We start from the raw sequence: 9,746 nt of genomic DNA on the forward strand, positions 1-9,746 counted from the left end.
AACCAGAGTTAGTAGCACTTTTCTTAGGGTTAGAAGTAGTGCCTTTACCTTTGAAGTTTCCACTTCTCCTAAAGTTGTTGCTCCTGTTCTTTTTTAAGAAATTTTGAAACTTTCTAGCTAAAGACGCTACTTCTTCATCACTTTCACTATCATCCGTTTCTACTTCAGTTTTTAAGGCCAACCCTTTATTCTTTGGTTCATTTGATTTAGGATCTAAAACAAGTTCATGGGTCATTAAAGAACCAATTAGTTGTTCTATTGAGAGTTTTGTTAGATCTTTAGCCTCTTGAATAGCAGTGATTTTGGGAAGCCATTCATTAGTCAAACTTCTTAACACTTTTCTGACTAAATCTTCAGAAGAATAGATTTTTCCTAAGGATCTTAGTTCATTAGTTATTAGTGTGAATCTGGTAAACATATCTTTAATAGATTCGTCCTTATTCATTGTGAACAATTCATATTGTTGGACTAGTAAATCTATCCTAAACTGTTTTACCTCGTTTGTACCTTCATGGGCCAATTCCAGTGTGTCCCAAATTTCCTTAGCAGTAGTACACGCCGAGATTCTTGAATATTCATCAGGTCCAATTCCAGATTGGAGAATACTCATAGCTTTGTAATTCTTTTCGGCTTTTCCGTAGTCAACAGAATTGTACTCATCTTCCTCCTTGTCGATCAGGTTTCCTTCATCATCTTTGTTTTGAATAGGAAGAGGTCCAGTCTTTATGATTCTCCAGCATTGAAAATCAGAACCTTGAATGTAGATCCTCATCCTAGTCTTCCACCATCCATAATCTTTCCCGTTGAAAACTGGACACTTGGAATACTTGTCACGAAAGTCATCTTGCGTGTTCATGATTTCTATTCTCTAGATGTGAGTCTTACGAGAATAGCCTGCACTAGTAGAATAATTGCTATTTGCTGCGGTAGTATTGCTGCGGTTTTACCCATACGCAGCAATATATCACGTAAAAGAAAAGGAAAAATATGAAATAAGGATATTGCTGCGGTTTCGGCCTAAAACCGCAGCAATATAATTTCAGCGTAAATTTTTTGAATTTTTTTTACTATTTGACCAACCATATTGCTGCGGTTTTTGATAAAAACCGCAGCAATATATTAAAATAATATAAAAATTATTATTTTAATATATTGCTGCGGTTTTTTTAAAAAAACCGCAGCAATACTTCCGTATAAGGTATTTAAAGAGGCTAGGGTTAAGGCCCATCTCTCTCATTAACCTTCAACACATTAAGCGCCTCTCAAGCTCATTCAGTTCTCACGCCTCACTCAATTATCACGCCTCTCACCACTCTCCTCTCTCCTCTCTCCTCTCTCATGTTCTCAGCCTCAAACTTTGTCTCAGACCTCTCTCAACCGGCGGTTACTCGCTCATCCTTCGTCTCCCCGCCGAAGTCGCTCATCCTCGCCTGTTCTCTTCCTCGTCTGTTCGCTCATCGTCTGTTCTCTTCCTCGTCTGTTCGCTCATCCTCGCCTGGACATGATATCCTCTCGTGATTTGCTCGCTGCCGTCTGTTCCTCCTTCAATGTTGTCGTCTGTTCGTCTTCCATTGTCTCCTTCAACGCGACGTCTATTCGTCTCACACGCTGCCGAATCCAACGAAGCAATTCCATCGTCTCCTTCAACGCTGCGGAATCCTCGTCTGTTCTGTTTTTTTTTTCGTTTTTATTTCCTCTTTTTTCGTTTCTAAGTTCTGGTTGTAGTTTTTAGATTTTTTTTTATTTTTCAGTTTTTTATTTTTTTCGTATATTATTTGTTTTTATTGGTAATTTAGTTGTAATTTTTTTTTAATTTCGCCTTTCCTTTTTACATTTTATTCTTTTGTAATATTGATGTAATTAGATTTTTCATTTTTATCAATTAATGAATATTTTATCTTCAGTTTGTGTGTGAATTTAATGGATTGTGAATGGGTTAGTTGTTTGGTTATAATATTTCAAAATTAATTGACAAATGCAAAAAAAAAAAAAAAAAAAAAAAAAAATTTTGTGAACTAGGACATATTGCTGCGGTTTCTGGCCAAGAACCGCAGCAATATTACGTGTAAGTGGCATTACGTGTCAACATACTACTACAATATTGCTGCGGTTTTGTGCTAGAAACCGCAGCAATATTTGTTGATATTGCTGCGGTTTAAAACCGCAGCAATATTATTAATACCTATTGCTGCGCCCTTAATTGTTGCGCGCCCAAAAACGCAGCAATATGGCACTTTTTAACCGCAGCAAGTAGCATTTATTCTACTAGTGCTGCTCTGATACCACTTGTTGGAACCCAAGGGAACACTCAAGAAGGGGGGGGGTTGAATTGAGTGGTGAAATCTAATCGATTTTCGCAAAAATCCTTTCGTGGCTCAGTGCCTGGCACAGTGCCAAATATTCGTAAATCGCTGATTTAAGTTTTTGCGAATAATAAACTAAAAGATATTAGATTTGACAAGTAAACACAGGATATAACGTGGTTCAATCTCACCTCTGAGATCTACGTCCATAAGAAACAAAACTCTTTATTTCATTGAATCCTAAAATATCAAACTCTTGATACAATAAAATTCCCCTCACTACTAACCCTAGTAATGACTCCCAACACTTAACTCTAAGTGTTGACACTCTCTATAATGTTAAAGTTACAGAAAAAGAACGATCCTCAATAATGTGCTACTTAGTCAAGCAAGTAGAGGACAATTACAATCGTATAATAGTAACTTAAATCTGACTCGCTCAGTGCTATGCTCAGTGCCGGAGGAAATAGTTTTCAGCTTTTAATAGACTCGATTTTTCTCTCTGAAAACGTGAGATCTAAAAGTGAATTATGAATCCCTTTTATAGAACATGGATTGGACGAATATCCTTCCAAAGGATATCTTTCAATTCCTTAATTCAAGGGATTTAATTCTCTTTTAGAAAATCAATCTTTATCTTTTTCATCTTTATCTTTATTCTTAAAAAGATATGTTTTCCATAACAGATTTTCTTTTCAACTCAAAAAATATTTTCCAAAATACATCTGATTTTATAAAACTTGTTTTTAGGAAATTCCAGCTTTTATATAATCTCTTTGAAAAACACGTTTTTTAGAAAACACGTTAGAAATAAAATTATTTTATAAAAAATCTTTTTAACACGTTTTTAAGGAAAAATCTTTTTTCTAAAATTCCTTTTATTTTGTATAACACATTTTTATAAAATCTTTTTCTAAAGCTTACGTTATATCAAAACACGATTTTATCAAAATCTTTTTTCCAAAACTCGTTTTTATCAAATGTTTTATACACACGGTTTTATAAAATCTATTTCTAAAAAAAAACACGGTTTTATAAAATCTTTTTCTAAAGCTTTCTTAACTCAAAGAAAATAATAATTATACTAACTTTATATTTCTATATTTAGCACATTGCACATCACTAAGTTAGAGCATATTACATTTTAATCCAAAGTAACTACATCACTAAGTTAAAGCATATTACATTTTAATCCAAAGTAACTATTCTAAGAAGTTATAAACTTGGACTTCATTCTTGATTCTTCTTTTCTTCAAAGTCTTCGTTTATCAATTTCTTTCTTCATGCGTCTGTTGCAACTGTTACATACTTTCATGCTACAACATATTATATTAATTTTCATCATCAAAACATAACATGTGCATAAAACATAACATGTACATGCACAACAATTTCACTCACCACAAACACTTTTCCCTTTACCACGTTAGTACTCTCTCGTCGCTGCACCCATTTTTTTATTATAATTGGGCTTCAATGATGGAGATCGCTTTAATAAATAATAATAACAGCAGTTCGGTGAGTACTCAATTGTTTAAATTTCAAATTTAATATCATATTATTCAAAGTTGGTAGGTCATATTTTATATTTTTCGAATTATGATTATATGTACTACAATGGGGAATGAGGTCATTTATCATAGATGATCCCCTATAGGGGGGTTAACTGTCATAGATGACCCCCATATAAGAGGTCATTTGTCATAGATGACCCCCCAAAGCGGGTCATAGATGACCCCCCAAAGCGGGTCATAGATGACCCCCCAAAGCGGGTCATAGATGACCCCCCAAAGCGGGTCATTTGTCATAGATGACCTCCCAAAAAGGGGATCATTCGTCGTAGGTGACCACCCAAAGTGTAGGTTGGTCTTTTAATATGTCTTGCTGTATTTAGCCTTTTTTTGTTGTATATAGCAGACCCCTTTGAATGAAAAAAAATTGTGAAGTAAATGCAAGTTTTTTTTAAAAAAAATGGGAAAGCACACTTTTTTTCATGACACTTATGATAAATAAACAAGAATACTCTTAGTATTTCAATAATCATTTCCGCAGCAATTAGCTACAGGTAATGATTACTGAAATATTGACCGACTAAAAACGGCCTGAGAAATTTTTTGAAAAAATTTTACATTATGCAATAACTGAAATAAATAAACGTCATTTGTGCATTGATCCTTGTGTCCTTGAAGTCAAGTAAAGTGTGATTTATTTAAGGAAATATTATGTTAAAATGGCGTCGAGTCACTTCTAGAGTCGGTCGCAATAACTCGCGGATGCAGGTTTTACGCCCTTAATTCATTAATTTGTCATTCTAAAATTCTAAGCCTTGCCAATAGACAGAGGTATTAGACCTAATAAGAAAATGTTTAAAAAGAGTGCACGTGTATGGATCGATAAACTTCCAAGCTGTCATAATTTTCACATAAGCATGCTATATACAAAAATTGAATTGCAAATAATAGCCATGATTAACTTTTTTTTTATTATATATACCTATGGAATAGAAAATAACGCATTGCTCAGGTTTAAACCTCTTATACCTCAAGTGGAGGTACATATCCCCAGTGGAGTCACCAGCCCGTGGTATCCGATTTTTTATTCTCTTAATTAACGATCTGAATCTCAAAAAAGTCTCTCATTGGACTATGAGATTTAGAAAACTTTAAAGTCGACACCTTATTAATATCTTTATAGGGACATATTTATTTAATAAATCATTTTAAAATCAATTTCAAGAAATATCATTTAAAATGATGATGACTTCATATGGATAAGGCTTTTGAAAATTGATCTTTCATACCATGAGATAGGGTTGGAGTTTTAGGTCAAGAGGTGTGTAAGTGTCTGGAACTCGTCCCCTCTTCCGTTCTAAAGAACGTACTCTTACTAGATGCGTTATTTTCCAGTTTAAAGTAATCATGACTATTCAAAAGAAAGAAGATTATGTTGTCATGTACATATACACATCAACCATTTTTATTTAGGACCAATATATTATTTGTACATGGTAGGTTTGAGCACCAAAGTTGCACTACGTACCAATCATTGCGGGATTGGAATTCACTCATGGATCAAAACCATCGTAGTTTGATCTACGTCTCACCCTAAATGGCCAATTCCATTAGGGAAGGAAAAGAAACAGATTATAATAACTCACCTCTAGAATTAAAAAAATCTATTAGAAATGAGGTAATCACTCCAATTAGTAATTGAAATGAGATTTAAATAATCACCGTAATTAGTGATTAAAATAAAGGATTGAAATAATCACCTTAATTAGTGATTAAAGGAAGGAAAGATAATCACCTCAATTAGTGATCAAGATGAAGGTTAGGAAACCCTAATTAGTGATTATTCAAGGATTAAGATAATTAACCTAATTAGTGATTTAATATGATGAAAGGTTAAGATAATCACCCTAATTTGTGATTAATCCATAATTAAGATAACCACCTTAATCTATACAAATATATTAAATGGCGTGCATAAACAAGAAATTGTGCCACATGGCGCTCTCCCTAGGGAGTTTTGGTTCATGTAATCGATGTACAATAAAAAAATTTAGGAATTGCGTCGTATAGGGGTTTGATCTTGAGACCTCAAGTACATATACTAAAGTCTTAACCGCTAGAGTAAGTTGTATTTAGTGTTATTATCATTAGGTATTATATTAATAAATGAAATTTTTTCTTACCCGGAACATAGCCCGGGCCTAATAACTAGTTAGTGATTAAATATGATGAAAGTAATCACCTTAATTAGTGATTGAATGTGAGTTGAAATAATCACCTTAATTAATGATTAAACTTAGTATTTTTCACAAGAGACGTTTTCTAAAAGAAGAGATTTTGCTTCCTAATTGAAGGCTTTTGGATGATTGGAAATAATCTTAATTGAAGATTACGAAGTCATTTTTAATAAAATGATCAAATTGAGATGGAATTTGGAGATTGTGTTTGGCTAATCAGAATTTGGCCATTTAAAGCGAGACGCGTGAAACAACCTAAAAATCAATTAGGATGTCATATTTACCTTTGTAATTACGTCAAATTATATAATTATTGATCCATTTGAAGTTTATGGAGAACAATTATGAAAATGTAAGATGGATCATCATACAATTTAACTTAGCTAGATTTGCAATTTTTTCTTCTTAATTGAGATTGGGTCATTTGATTCATATGTTATGATATATTGGGCCCAACATGCAACATTTGTAACATTGGTTGCTCATTTTATTCAAAAAGAATTGTGGAATTATTTATGAAAATTATGAATAAACATCTCTATATTTTTCATTAATTGAGTGATGTAATAACTATTTACAAAGAAACTATTATTATAATAAAATATATAAATTCTATGATCTTAAAAAATCTTGATCTTCACCATGGTGCTCCTTGAACTTCATCTCCTAGAATGGGCTTTGGAATTCATGTTTATTTGTAAACTTGTGAAAGTTAAATATTAATTAACCTCTTTAATTTAATTTTTTTTATGATGATTTTTATTAATTTTTATTTATTTAATCAAAATGAGTCATTTTAAGAGAAACTTGAAATTTAATGACTTTAGTTAACATTTTTGTGACAAAAGAAAATATTTTTTTTATGAAACTTGAGTTGATCACTTTATTTCATTTTCCATATTGCACTTTTATTCTTGTACCGACTTATAAATTTCATAATTTTCCAGTGTCGAGCGTAAAATTGAACATGTGATATGCATATGTATAGGTAAGTGAGTTTTGTATTTTGTGTCCAAATTTTACAATCTTTTAGTGATAACTCGAAGTATGATGAATCTTATGCTAAAACCGGTCAAAACAGGATCTTTATCCAATTTTTTTTAAAAAGATAATTTATTGAACTTGGTTTGAAGTGAATTTTGATATAAACATTCTAGACACATTGAAGGACTATACTGAAAATTTTCACTTAAATTGGAAAATTTAAGACCCATGCTATTTATTTTCTCAACTGAAGAGAAAATCAGTTTTCTGGAATTTAGCGATTTTCATGAAAGGTTTTACAAAAATGAGATAAAATTGTATAAAATTCATATGAATATGATTTTTATGTTTTTGAAAAGATACTGATGTCTAGTTTAAAGTTTATGTTTTTAGTTTTACCTAAATGAGTTTTGTTTGAACTTTATTGAAAGAACAAGCTTATGTGGTACTAGACGAAATTAGTTTTTCATAACCCTTTTGTATGATGTTTAATTAACTGTAAAAAATTCATTTTTTAGAAATTCCAAAGCCCAATTTCTGAAAATATCTTGAAATTCATAGGAAAAACATTTATATAATAGAGACGAAAAATGAAATATAGTATAAAATTAAAACTGATTATAATTACAGCATCATATTTTATTTTTTATGGAGATTTTTATGTACAACTATACTTGATTTTTTTTTGATGAAAATACATTTTTTGTGATGAATAACAACTTGCTTAAGAAAAAGCACATAAACTTACTATTTCCTAAGAGTCTCCCTATTAGAGTTGACTATTCTAGGTAGGATGATTTAAGGTTGGGAACCTATATTTGGACTTCCACATACACAAATCAAATCCAAAAATTTTAAAAAATGATAAGAAGAAACAAAAAAAAAGTTAGTACATGATTAAGAAAGATTAATAAAAATAAACAACAACATAAATTTTACCTTGCTAGCACAAGTAGAATTTTTGCTCATTGCTGCGCTGAAATTGCTGCTAAATGATGCACTTCCGTTTGCAAAGTTTTCTACTTCTTTTTTCTTTGATTTTCTTAGTTTATAAGTTTACTTAATTGCTAATTAAAACCTTATTTTGTGTTTTTCTTTGATGAACTTCTTACTACTAATTAATTTTCTAACTTTTTCTTGAATGAGATTTTTCTTAGAGGATGGAAGTAGAGAAGATGAGAGTAGTATTGAAATTGTGAGAAGTTAAGTTGTGTGGAAAATTGTTGATTATTGAAGTTGATGTTGAACCCTAGTTTTGATAATGACAAAGAAACAAAGGAACAAACTAAGTAGTGAACTAATGAATTATTTAAGTGTATGGTGTCTAAGGTATCAATGCAAGGAACTGGGAGAATACAAAGTCAATGAAGAAGTCAAGAGAGGATTTCAAAGGCTAAATAAAGAAGTTTCTATGTTGATACTGGAGCAAGCATTGGATCAAGAATAATAGAAGCTAGGCGTTTTATTTTCTAGTTCCAATGTAAAGGAACAAAGAAAGAATGGTAAGGAACTGTGGCAGAATATTTGAGAATGAAGCGTTTGTTCCTCTGTAAGGAACAAACTCAGTGGCACTTAGTAAATATGTTAAAGGAACTGAACTAATATAAGGAACTAGACTTAGGCGTGTACTTAGTGTAACGGTTAAAAGATAATGGAGTAAGTCATGCCTAGATTATAGGAAATTAGTTATTTCTAATTTCAAATGATAAAATCAGTTTTAAAAAAAAAATCTGTTTTGGAAAAGATATTATTTTTCGGAAAATAAGAAAATAAATATCCTGTTGTTAGAAAGATTTTATTTCAAAGATATTATTTTCTTAAAGATTAGAAATTCAGATTTAAAGATAAAAAGAGTTTATAAAAACTGATTTTCGGATAATGTTGAAGGAACTCCTATTATTTAGGAGTAATGGCTGCATTTTATCCACGTTCATTTATAGTTCATGGGATCATGGGACATGATGTAAAACGTGTTCCTTAGGGGAAGGAACATCATGGGTAAATGGATTAAAACGTGTACTCTAACATTACTCCCACGTTCTTTATGATTAACACTATAAATATAGAAGTCTAGATAAGTTCCAAATTGTGTCTGACTAAGTAATTAAGTGAGTTTAACTTATTAAGTGTCAGTGCCTTCATTCTCTCATAATAGCCATTTGTTCTTTGCCTTCTTACTCTAATTCCACTAAGCTTATTTCGATCAATTGTATTTTGGTTTTTGGGGTAAGGGAACTTTGAGTGAAGTTCTGTAAGAGAAAGGCTTTGAGTGAAGCTTGTATGTGTGAGAAAACTTCGAGTGAAGTTGAGAGGAACTGCTGTTAAGGGAACAGTGGTTCAGGAACTTGAGTTTAGGAACTTAAGGTAGGGCTCGAGTTAGAATTAGGTTGTAACAGAGTTGTTTGGCCTAATTAGTGAAAGTGTTGAGTTTAAAATCCCTAGTGGTCGAGGTTGTTTCTTCTTGTTGGGCCCAAGAAGTTTTTCCTCGTAAAAATCCCTTGTGTTCCTTTAGCTTGTTTATTCGTTTAAGTTTTAATTTCCGCAAAAAGTTACGTTTATTTCTACACCTACAATTCACCCCCCCCCTCTTGTAGTGTTCCTAGGGAAATAACAGTTGATTTTGTGAGTGGGAAGTTGTTGATCTAATGAAGATAAAAGGGGAGTATTTATAGGAAAATCAAGTGATGAAGTAGGGTTTCAAAGAAGTAGGA

Source organism: Beta vulgaris, chromosome 9, assembly GCF_026745355.1.
Source record: "Beta vulgaris subsp. vulgaris cultivar EL10 chromosome 9, EL10.2, whole genome shotgun sequence".
Taxonomy (NCBI): Eukaryota; Viridiplantae; Streptophyta; class Magnoliopsida; order Caryophyllales; family Amaranthaceae; genus Beta; species Beta vulgaris.